This window comes from Zalophus californianus, chromosome 15 (genome assembly GCF_009762305.2).
Source record: "Zalophus californianus isolate mZalCal1 chromosome 15, mZalCal1.pri.v2, whole genome shotgun sequence".
NCBI classification, from domain to species: domain Eukaryota; kingdom Metazoa; phylum Chordata; class Mammalia; order Carnivora; family Otariidae; genus Zalophus; species Zalophus californianus.
This window is the reverse complement of record NC_045609.1, coordinates 51689387-51702444: the sequence shown is the minus strand read 5'-3', so window position 1 is coordinate 51702444 and position 13058 is coordinate 51689387.

Below are 13058 nucleotides of genomic sequence, written 5' to 3'. Positions count from 1 at the left end.
AAAGAGTAGGTTTATCTAGCTCAGGGGTAATAGAATGACCATCTCCAAAGCCCTGTTCTTAACCTTGACAAACCTCGGAGTCTTCAGTTCCGCCACTAGGTGGATCAACTCCTGAAGTCCAAGTGGGCCGATAGTATGGTATGAGTCACATTCTATGCACGTGTCATGTAGGGCTGTTTCATGTGTGTAAATGGAGCTGGAGAATTGAAACAGCATGTGTATTTTTGCAAGGGACCAAAACGTGGCTTATTGCCTCATTTCTTCAGGTGCATGTGTTTTTAGTAAAAATGTCCCAGAATAATTATTTTTCATTCTCACTGGGGTATACACAGTCCTTATGGTTTAATTGATTGGATAATTTGTAATTAGATGTAATTGGAGCTTCTATTTATGGCTTCCTTAGGAGTCACATGGACTTTATGACTTTATTATCTCTGTCAGAGTTAGCACATTTTTTTCTCCCCTATAAGAAATGTATTTGTCATTCACCATTCCTGAGAGGAGAGGAATAGAGAGGGGAGGGAGGAAACAAATATGCTCTCTACTGGCCCTGGTTCAATTCTGATAGCAACCTTTCTCTGCTGCTATTCTAATGCCACATTGGTGCTTCTCTAGTGACTTGCCAGAATCTAAACAATTTAACTGTACTTTGGTGACTTGGGTCTTAGAAGTAGTAAAAGAGTATTTTGTTGAAAAGCTACAAAAAGAGCCAGTATCCATTGAAATTACATAAATAGGGTTTGCATGCTCCATGAGTTACATTTGCCATAAGAAAGGACAGTAGAAAGATGCTTTGTTATTGATCCAAACACATATAAAGCCAAAAGCTTAATGGCTTTAATCTTGAACAATTTAAACTAATAAAATTAAGGATAGACATGGCAACTTTCCTAAAATTACTTACCTAATTTACTTTGTAATTACCTTGACGTCTTCCATGTGTCCTAACTTAAATGTCTTTTCCTCATTTTTAGTCCATATTCCATTTGAAGTTGGTTTTGGTAGAAAAATCCCTTTCAGTTGCGTGTGGACCCCCAGAGGTCTTGGGGGACTGGGGGAATGCCTGCAGCCAATTTTGCTGGCCTTTTGTAGCAGATACAATAACACAGCTGTGGATATGTTCTTCAAATGGACTATCTCAGCAGCCCTGGGGGTGAACTGCTGGATAGTAGAACCCGAGAGAGAGAGTCATTCAGCATTGCATGGATAGAGTGGAATTGACAATTGCCTTCTATCTAGGAGACACTTGAGATCCACCTTCCTCCACAGCAGACTGTTAGTTGTGCAGTGTATTTGTTATGTGGGGCTCAATTATATCCCAGAATGTCAACCAGTGCCTGGAAACTGAAATCAATGGATACTGGCTCCAGATTCTTTATAGCGGATGCCTAAACTACTGGTGCTTGGTAATTAATTTGGACTTTTCACCCCTGCCTTGTCTTCTGCCTTACCAGTTGAAGTATGTCTTAAATGCTATCTGATGCCACAATTAGCTTTGCTGTATTTTGTATCCATTAAATTGTGCCTCAGTTTTAAAAATCCATTAGTTGTTATGTTATGGCAGGGTTTCTCTCATTGAACTTGAAGAAAAGGCAATGAAATTTCAAAGAGACAAAGAGGCCAGAGCTAGCTGTTTGAAACCACATTATGTCCTCTCTCTCCATGGGTGTTTGAGGTCTAGAGGAGTAGATGGGTTTGTTAGGTAGGTTAGCACCCTAGCTAGGTAATTAGGTACAGTCCTAAGCACCCACAGATGGTATATGTGCAGCTGAATAGTAATAGGCTGAGATAGAGTTCTGTGGAGTTCCCTGGTCAGTAGTGAGATAGTCTGGAACTGGGTAACAATTATTTAGAATGCTAGCTGGTATATAACAAACAAGATCCCAAATTGCAGTGTCTTAAAGCAATATAAAGTTTATTTCTCACTCATTTAACAGCCCAGTGTCTGTGTTTCACAGGTGGCCTTCCATGTAATTACTCAGGGACCAGGCTAATTCTGTCCTCTGTTTTGACTTTCCCTTTTCTTTCAGTCAGTGCATGGGGAAAGAGAACTATCCCATTCTGGTGGTGACACACACCAGTTCTCCTCATATTCCACTGGAAGGAACTAGTTATAGGTTTCTGCAGGGAGCTGGGAAATAGTCACTGGCTAGACCATCTTCTCCTAGCCAAGGCCCAACATGCAGAAGGAGAGCTTGAATCTTTGATTGATAGTTAGCCATCTTTGCCACAGTAACAGGTTGAGTAAGGTTGAATCCAAAAGGGAAACAAGATGGAGGAGAGATGCACAAAGAGGAAACAGGGGAGTCTGAAGGAATTTCCCAGGTCAGAGTTCAGATGACTGCAACAAGTCTTATTCAATTTCTGAAATTTCTTAAAATATCCTATGAACCATTAGAGGAATAAATGGGTACCAAACAGAATTCAAAAAAAGATACTTTCCCTTCTTTCATTTATTTTGGCCTCTTTATAGCTCACCTGGGAGTTAAAGCTTTTTCAGAGTCCTCTCTTTTGTATCACTGTACATATACATTAACTTTTTTTTTTTCTTTTCAAGCTTTTATTTAAATTCTAGTTAGTTAACCTATAGTGTAGTATTACACTTTTGGGGTAGAATTTAGTGGCTCATCACTTGCATACAACACCCAGTACTCATACGATAACTGCCCTCCTTAACGTCCATCACCCATTTAGCCCCTCCTCCCACATCCCATTCAGCAACCCTCAGTTCCCTATTGTTAAGAGTCTCTTAGCAAAGCTGGTGGCATCAAAATTCCGGACTTCCAGCTCGATTACAAAGCTGTCATCATCAAGACAGTATGGTACTGGCACAAAAACAGACACAATGGAACAGAATCGAGAGCCCAGAAATGGACCCTCAACTCTATGGTCAACTCATCTTGGACAAAGCAGGAAAGAATGTCCAATGGAAAAAAGACAGTCTCTTCAAATGGTGTTGGGAAAATTGGACAGCCATATGCAGAAGAATGAAACTGGACCATTTCCTTACACCACACACAAAAATAGACTCCAAATGGTTGAAAGATCTAAACGTGAGACAGGAGTCCATCAAAATCCTAAAGGAGAACACAGGTAGCAACCTCTTCAACCTCAGCCACAGCAACTGCTTCCTAGAAACATGGCCAAAGGCAAGGGAAGCAAGGGCAAAAATGAACTATTGGGATTTCATCAAGATGAAAAGCTTTTGCACAGTAAAGGAAACAGTCCACAAAACCAAAAGACAACCGACAGAATGGGAGAAAATATTTGCAAATGACATATCAGATAAAGGGCTAGTATCCAAAATCTATAAAGAACTTATGAAACTCAACACCCAAAGATCAAATAATCCAGTCAAGAAATGGGCAGAAGACATGAACATTTTTCCAAAGAAGACATCCAAATGGCCAACAGACACATGAAAAAGTGCTCAGCATCGCTTGGCATCAGGGAAATCCAAATCAAAACCTCAATGAGATACCACCTCACACCAGTCAGAATGGCTAAAATTAAGTCAGGAAGCGACAGATGTTGGCAGGGATGTGGAGAAAGGGGAACCCTCTTACACTGTTGGTGGGAATACAAGCTGGTACAACCACTCTGGAAAACAGTATGGAGGTTCCTCAAACAGTTGAAAATAGAGCCACCATACGATCCAGCAATTGCACTACTGGGTATTTACCCCAAAGATACAAATGTAGGGATCCGAAGGGGTACGTGCACCCCAATGTTTATAGCAGCAATATCCACAATAGCCAAACTGTGGAAAGAGCCAAGATGTCCATCGACAGATGAATGGATAAAGAAGATGTGGTATATATACACAATGGAATATTATGCAGCCATCAAAAGGAATGAGATCTTGCTATTTGCAATGACGTGGATGGAACTGGAGGGTGTTACGCTGGGTGAAATAAGTCAATCAGAGAAAGACATGTATCATATGACCTCACTGATACAAGGAATTCTTAATCTCAGGAAACAAACTGAGGGTTGCTGGAGTGGTGGGGGGTGGGAGGGAGGGGGTGGCTGGGTGATAGACATTGGGGAGGGTATGTGCTATGGTGAGCACTGTGAATTGTGCAAGACTGTTGAATCTCAGATCTGTACCTCTGAAACAAATAATGCAATATATGTGAAGAAAAAGAAGAAGATAGCAGGAAGGGAAGAATGAAAGGGAGTTAGTCGGAGGGGGAGATGAACCATGAGAGACGATGGACTCTGAAAAACAAACTGAGGGTTCTAGAGGGGACGGGGGTGAGGGGATGGGTTAGCCTGGTGATGGGTATTAAAGAGGGCACATTCTGTGTGGAGCACAAACAATGAATCATGGAACACTACATCAAAAGCTAATGATGGAATGTATGATGATTAACAACAATAAAATAAAAAAAGTCTCTTGTGGTTTGCCTCCCTCTGTTTTTATCTTATTTTTCCTTCTATTTCCCTATGTTCATCTGTTTTGTTTCTTAAATTCCACAAATGAGTGAAATCATACGGTATTTGTCTTTCTCTGATTGACTTATTTTGCTTGGCATAATACATACCAGTTCCATCCATGTCATTGTGAATGGCAAGATTTCATTCTTTTTGATGGCTGGGTGATACTCCATTACACATACACACACACACACACACACTCACACTCACACTCACACACCACATCGTTATCCGTTCATCAGTCAATGTACATTTGGGCTCTTTCTATAGTTTTGGCTATTGTAGATGGTGCTGTTATAAACACTGGGGTGCATGTGCCCCTTTGAATCACTATGTTTGTATCCTTTGGATAATTACCTAGTAGGGCAATTGCTGGGTCATAGGATAGTTATATTTTTAACTTTTTGAGGAACCTCCATTTCTAGAGTGGCTGCACCAGCTTGCATTCCCACCGACAGTGTTAGAGTGTTCCCCTTCCTCCTCACCAACACCTGTTGTTTCCAGGGTTGTTAATTTTAGCCATTCTGACAGGTGTGAGGTATCTCATTGTGGTTTTGATTTGTATTTCCCTGATGATGAGTGATGTTGAGCATTTTTTCATGTTTCTGTTAGCTATCTGTATGTTTTCTTTGGAGGAATGTCTGTTCATGTCTTCTGTCCATTTCTTGACTGGATTTTTAATTTTTGGTTGTTGAGTTTTTTTTTTAATTTTTTATTGTTATGTTAATCACCATATATTACATCATTAATTTTTAATGTAGTGTTCCATGATTCATTGTTTGTGCATAACACCCAGTGCTCCACGCAGAATGTGCCCTCTTTAATACCCATCACCAGGCTAACCCATCCCCCCACCCCCCTCCCCTCTAGAACCCTCAGTTTGTTTTTCAGAGTCTATCGTCTCTCATGGTTCGTCTCCCCCTCCGACTTACTCCCCTTCATTCTTCCCCTCCTGCTATCTTCTTCTTTTTCTTTTTTCTTGAGTTTAAGTTTTTTATAGAGTTTGGATACTAGCCCTTTATCTGATATGTCATTTGCAAATATCTTCTCCCATATGCATTAATTTCTAAAGAAGTCCAGTTCAGAGAAGCTGATTGGCTCCAGCTCTCCTTCCCAAATTGTTAACACTATTGTATGCTGGCTATGTACTAGCCCTTCATTAACATCATCCTACTCCATCCTCCCAATGATCTAATGAGGTACATATTTTAGCTCTAACATTGTTATTAAAATATGCTTTAAAGATATAGGAATTAAATGGTCTTCTTAGACTTTGCTAGTAAACCCAAACCTAAAACACTACGAAGGGCCAAGAAGATTCAGATGGGTAGAATCAATAGTGGGAATAATCTTAGTGAAACATGGTAAACAGAACAGGAAAAAAAGTATACTAAAAAGTAATAGACATAAAAATTGTTGATTTGTTGTATCTGCTTCCTTAAGAAGACTCAACTATTGTCATAACCATTCAATCCAGTTCAGCAGAGAAAATATATTATGCCTTCCTCTTTTGGCGTTTCTTTCATTGCTAAACCATTATTGTGGCAGTGAGAGATTTTGCAAGGCATAAAAAGTCACCACAGGCCCACACTATGGTATGACCCAAGTGGTTTTTACAGCTATTCCCTTAATGTCTATGTCCATATGCCTGCAAGTGAATGAGCCATCCTGACAAGTACTTGATAAGTAACACTTCCAGTTTTGTTTTCCTTTGGGGAAGTGCTAAAACGTTCACAACCAAGTGTGAAACTTTAAAATGTAGAATATAAATACATATATGTACTAATTGTGGAGGGGGAGCTAAACTGTTGTGTTTATTTATGAAAGGTGGAATCCGAGGTAAATTTATTTTTCTTATACTTGTCTAGGTTTTATAATTCTAAATTGTTCATTACATTTTTAAATAAACTATAAATATTACCTACAGGGGGACACCTCATTGCAGACCTAGTATTGCTTTTTTGGAATTCTGAAGGAAATCACTATTTTCCAAAATTAGGTAGTTCATTTTTGAGAGAAGCCAAAGAAATGTGTCCATTGAAAACAATAGCTTCAAGGGGTGCCTGGGAGGCTCAGTCAGTTAAGTATCTGACTCTTGGTTTCAGCTCAGGTCATGATCTCAGGCAAGCCCCATGTCGGGCTCCACACTGGGCATGGAGGCTGCTTAAGATTCTTTCTCTCTCCCTCTCCTTCTGCCCCATTCATGCACGCTCTCTCAAAAACAAAACAAAACAAAGGCCACAATGGTCAAGAAAGACTTTAGTTTTAGATCTTGATCATTTACTAAATTCAAATTTTCATGTCTTCAGTTGAAATTATTTAACAGTAATTTGTAGAGTAAGGTCCAGTTTGCATGTCCAATCTGATAAATTGATAGTGAGGTAGGGCATCCCTAAGATAGCCCCCAGTGATCCCTACCTCTTGTTTTTCATGTCATTTCATTCTTAGTGTAATCCCTTCCCCCTGCATGCAAACAGGATGCAGTGACTCACTGCTAACCAATAAAATACAGCAATAGTGATAGAATGTCTGAGACTAGGTCACAATTAGTCTGTGGTTTCCTCTCTCTTGCTCTCCCTTCCCTTTTGTTTACTAGCTCTATAAGATGTTGAGAACCATGTCATGAGCTCTCCTATGAAGAGGACCATGTGGCAAAGACCTCTGTCCAACAGTCAACAAAGACCTAAGGTGGTCTGCTAAATAATGAGTTAGGAACAGACCTTAACTCAGTTGAACTTTGATCTTGAACCACAGGAACCCAGCTAAGCCAAACCTGTATTCCTGATCCATAGAAATTGTGAGATAATATTTGTGGACTTAGGTCACAACATTTTAAGGTTATTTGAATGCAGCAATAGATAATTAACATAAATTAGCCCTGACTATGTGAAGTAGGGTTCTGCAAAGGGGTTTGAGCCTTTGTCTACTCCTTAGTGAAGAGTTGTTCATCAATTATATTTGTCTGCCATGGACACAGGGTGGGAGGAATGGTGATGTGTGTGCTATTCTTTGATATGATGAACAGAATAGTAGCCAACAGAATGGACTCATTTCGGGGTTTGGGGAAATGCCCTGGTGTTAATAGGACCTATTATTCCACTACCAATCATTAATATCACAACATAGTCATTGGTCAGATTGGTTTGTATAGATCCTGATTTATATCTTTCTCTTGAGGAATATGGATTATATGATTGAAGGAGACAATCAGAGCCTGGGACAAGTTCTGGACAGCCCAAATCAGCCCAGGAGTACTGGTGTTTCCTGGAATAAGCCCCAGAACAGAGATCTAGACAGTGAAAGAGAGTGGAGAGAGAAAGGTAATTTTCTTACACTGCATAATTTGCCTGATGTAAGTCCCAATTTGTGGCAGAATGAAGAACTTATGAGTGCAAGCAAAGTAGCCCAGAGAAGATATCCATGCAACTCTTAAATATATTAGAAGGATGACTGGCTCTGAAGAATTGCTGTTTTCCAAATATTGACACCAAAGTATCCTTGGAAGACCTACAAACCCAATGCTCATCAACACAGGTCCTGGAGCACTGTTGAAAGGAGATTATGCTGCCTTATCACAGTGGGGTTCCAGCAGGTCTCTAATGAACATTGACCTGTGATCCAAAAGAGTGAGAAACTTTAACAAATCTATTTTGAAAGAAACTGCTTGTTCAAAGGGCCCATTTCATAGAAAGCTCAAAGTTGAGGCATGTTTCTTGCCATGGGTGGGGATATACTTGGCACAACCAAATGCCATATTTTTGAAAGTCTGAAAAGTTTTTTTTTTTAATTAAGAATTGAAATAAAAATGAGCTTTCTGTGAGATATGCCTGTAGACTGCTGAGGATATACTTACAGATGAAGCATGAACAATGCTAAGAAAATGTTTATGAAGTTAAGGTATGCTTAACCTGTTTTTTTAATGTCTGATTTGAAGACTATACTAGAATTTAAATGACTTCAGCAAGATATTTAGAGTATTTTGTGGGCATTATGTAGAGAGAAATAAATGTGCATGCACATGTTTATTTAACACATAGATTACACTTGCTCCTTATTTAGTTATTCATGGTTCCTAAAGAATCAACTATAATAGGAGCTTGCACATTCTCATATTTTTAAAAATTCAGAAAATAAGAAAATGTGTGAGAAGTTTGAGGTTTCAGTAGTATTTATGTTCTGCTTTCTTGTTAAACTATGCTCAATATGAATATTGCCAAGAACCCCCACATGAGATTTTTCCTCATGACTGGAATATTCCTTTATTTCTCTTTATTAAAATACTCTTAACTTATTCAACATCAGAAACCTTTCCTCATAAGGGAAATATTTTTTGATTTCATTTTCTCTTGCCCCTTTGGAAGTCCCTGGAAGGCTTTTTGTCATACACGTCCATTGAGAAACACATACACATCTTCACACAAGCTGAGAGAAAAAAAAAGTCTTATTTGCAGGAAGTTGAGAAGAGAAATACTAGTAATTTCCTTAGCTTAGTCCAGGCAAGTAAAATGGAGACAGTGAAAAGGAGCTAGTGTGTCATTGACTATTTAACACTTGTAGTGGAAAGAATGAGGCCATCTTGAGTCTTGAATCTGGATTTCTGGCTTGGTGTTGACACATTAATGTATCCTTTAGAAAGCCAATGGTTTTATTTTACTGAGAGAGGAGAGGTAAGAGTTGCTTTCCCCAACAGTTTCGAAGCATACTTGATTGTTTTAAGCCCAAGAATAGCATATCTAGTTACTTGTCTGATATTTTCTCCGGTCATTTTCTGGGCAGACTCTCAGAGGCTGGTTGGTTTGGATCAGAAGAGTGTGCGAGCTCCTCATCCCATGTGGCTCCCATCCAAGCCCTCTTGTTCCTTCTCGATCAGTTTGATTATCTGCTTCTTCACAATAGAATCTGTCGCTGAAAATTGGATTCAAGTTGACTTTCACCTGGAAGTATTTGCCTTACAGAATTAGCACAGTTGAAGATGATTAAAATACTCAGTTCTTCTCTGGCTGGTTAAACAGTCCCTAAGTGGTAAAGCAGCTACATCTGCATCCTCAGTCTTGTGGCATCCTGTGGTTCTATTTGAATCCTTTCCACGGTGCATACAGATTATATATTCTGCATCTTCCTGACCATAGAACATATTATTTCTTAATAAGGCTCCAAAGGAAATATATGCACTTTTCATGCCACTCAAAGGAATGAGCTCTGGGTTTGCTTTGGTTGGTGCCACCGGAGCTGTGGCTGCATTTTCTGGGGTTAGAAAGCAGAGTCAGGCACTCAGCCAACCCAGGAAGGACACAATTAGACAGACATAGAATACCTTACTAAAGTCCTAGGAGAGCAATAAAACTAAAAGGACAGCTTTTAGTTTTAGTAGGAAAAAATCCTGACCCCAAAGTAACTTCATTTACTCAAGGGCTGTTTGAGCAGAAGTAAGAATAGAGAGCCTTGCCTTTAGGGTCTAAACCCAAAATATCAAGAAGTGAGACCTGATGTTCTTTGAAGTACCTAATGCCTCATTCATAGATTTCAACTGACTGAAAACCCAGTTGTTCTAAGGAAGAGGCAGAAATAAGATCATATGGTTGAGTAATATAATTTGCCCATCCCAATTACTGGCACCACCAAGCACCTGGTTGCTCAGTTGCCCCAAATTGGAAATTATCCTTAATACCTTCCTCTGTCAACCCTGAAATCCAATTAGCCACCAAAAAAATGTATCACCTCCAAAATCTATCTCAAATGAATACATTTCTCTTCATCTCCATTGTCACCACCCTAGTTTTGTCTGTCAGCTTTTAATTGAACCATTGTGGAACCTTCCAGTCTTCACTACCTATTTTTTTAAATTTATTCTTAATAAAAAATATAAGGTATACGACATGATTTGATATACATAATGAAATGATTACCACTGTCAAGCTAATAAGTGCATTTTTTGCAGTAGTTACTGTATGTGTGTGTGTGATGAGAGCACCTGAAATCTCAGCAAATTGCCAGGATTCAATATGGTGTTATTAACTGTAGTTCAGTCCAGCCCATAGAACAGCCCAGGATCTTCTAAAATGCAAATCTGATCCTATCAGTACTCTGCTTGTTTCCTGTTGTTTTTAGGATCAACGTTGGTGTGCCTGATACTTAATGGCCATTCAGGAAAAGGATGAATGAATTAACCCATTTTGGCTAATCATATTTTGTCCTCTATATAAATAGCACGGATTTTTTGGAGATTTTGAATAAGGCAAATTTCATGTACTCAGAAAGGACTTCCTGGCTCTATACTATATAAAACCTGCTCAAACACCTTCAAAATTATTATGTTTCTGGGTTATTTATAGCAACAAATCATCATTTTGTAAAGTGTACTGTTCTTCAGATAGTGAAACATATTCTCTATGTTGTTCCCCTCTTATATAGAGGAGAGTGGAAGAAGAATTGTCTCAATAGTTCATACATCAAATCAGTTTAAATTTTTTGGCAAGAGTAATAAAACACACTGCTATTCCTTTCTTTCTCCTACCTGTCTTTTCTCCTTTTCTGTTCCCCAGAGGCAACCTCTTTCATTTTTTTATAGCTGATTTTTAAGCTATTTCTATGTCGTTGACATGTTCATAGTGATAGTTCTTGACTTTTGAAACAAAAAAATTTCTAGATTACCTCTTGATGTAGAGAGATCTTAGTACATAACCTTCATTTGACAACCACCTCCAATATGCTTCTCTCCCCCACTTCACGCAATATAATTATCAGAATTTGGTTATATCAACATTTAGTGTTTACAGCACCAGCACCATAAAAATATTTCTATGTGCCTCACCTAATATATTGTGATAATGTTTTCTTTCTTGCCTCCTTTCTAGAGTTAATAATTACATTGTTTTCTGTGTGCTTATCACGATGTTCTCTGACAGTGTTGGCAACCTCTTTTCATTGTGATCACATGCACTAGGTAATCTTGATCAGTTACATTGTTTTCTCCTTTGAGAGCAACCTTGTCCTGGCCAGTCTGAGATTCTTTATTTTAAGCCTGCTGTGCAGTTTTCATCCTAGAACTTCCCCCCAGAAATATCTTTCACTTTTCTCTCCCCGCCGCTCTGGAAAATTCTAGAAATATCTTACACTTTTTTCTCTCTCTTTTTCCCCCCCTGGTTGGGTTAGATCCCTTTTTTTCCTGAGAGAATACCCTTTGTTTTGAAGGAGCACATTCTCTAGTAGCTCTCTCTTTTTTTTAAATGTTTTTATTGTTATGTTAATCACCATACATTACATCATTAGTTTTTGATATAGTGTTCCATGATTCATTGTTTGTGCATAACACCCAGTGCTCCACGCAGAATGTGCCCTCTTTAATACCCATCACCAGGCTAACCCATCCCCCCACCCCCTCCCCTCCAGAACCCTCAGTTTGTTTTTCAGAGTCCATCGTCTCTCATGGTTCGTCTCCCCCTCCGACTTACTCCCCTTCATTTTTCCCCTCCTGCTATCTTCTTCTTTTTTCTTTTCTTAACACATATTGCATTATTTGTTTCAGAAGTACAGATCTGTGATTCAACAGTTTTGCACAATTCACAACACTACCATAGCACATACCCTCCCCAATGTCTATCACCCGGCCACCCCATCCCTCCCACCCCCCAACACTCCAGCAACCCTCAGTTTGTTTCCTGAGATTAAGAATTCCTCATATCAGTGAGGTCATATGATACATGTCTTTCTCTGATTGACTTATTTCACTCAGCATAACACCCTCCAGTTCCATCCACATCGTTGCAAATGGCAAATCTCATTCCTTTTGATGGCTGCATAATACTCCATTCTGTATATATACACCACATCTTCTTTATCCATTCATCTGTCGATGGACATCTTCACTCTTTCCACAGTTAGCCTATCGTGGACATTGCTGCTATAAACACTGGGGTGCACGTACCCCTTCGGATCCCTACATTTGTATCTTTGGGGTAAATACCCAGTAGTGCAATTGCTGGATTGTATGGTAGCTCTATTTTCAACTGTTTGAGGAACCTCCATACTGTTTTCCAGAGTGGCTGCACCAATTTGCATTCCTACCAACAGTGTAGGAGGGTTCCCCTTTCTCCACATCCCCGCCAACATCTGTCGTTTCCTGACTTGTTATTTTTAGCCATGCTGACTGGTGTGAGGTGGTATCTCATTGAGGTTTTGATTTGGATTTCCCTGATGCCGAGCGATGTTGAGCACTTTTTCATGTGTCTGTTGGCTGTTTGGATGTCTTTGGAAAAATATCTGTTCATGTCTTCTGCCTATTTCTTGACTGGATTATTTGATCTTTGGGTGTTGAGTTTGATAAGTTCTTTATAGATTTTGGATACTAGCCCTTTATCTGATATGTCATTTGCAAATATTTTCTCCCATTCTGTCGGTTGTCTTTTGGTTTTGTGGACTGTTTCTTTTGCTGTGCAAAAGCTTTTCATCTTGATGAAATCCCAATAGTTCATTTTTGCCCTTGCTTCCCTTGCCTTTGGCGATGTTTCTAGGAAGAAGTGGCTGTGGCTGAGGTCAAAGAGGTTGCTACCTGTGTTCTCCTTTAGGATTTTGATGGACTCCTATCCCACGTTTAGGTCTTTCAACCATTTGGAGTCTAT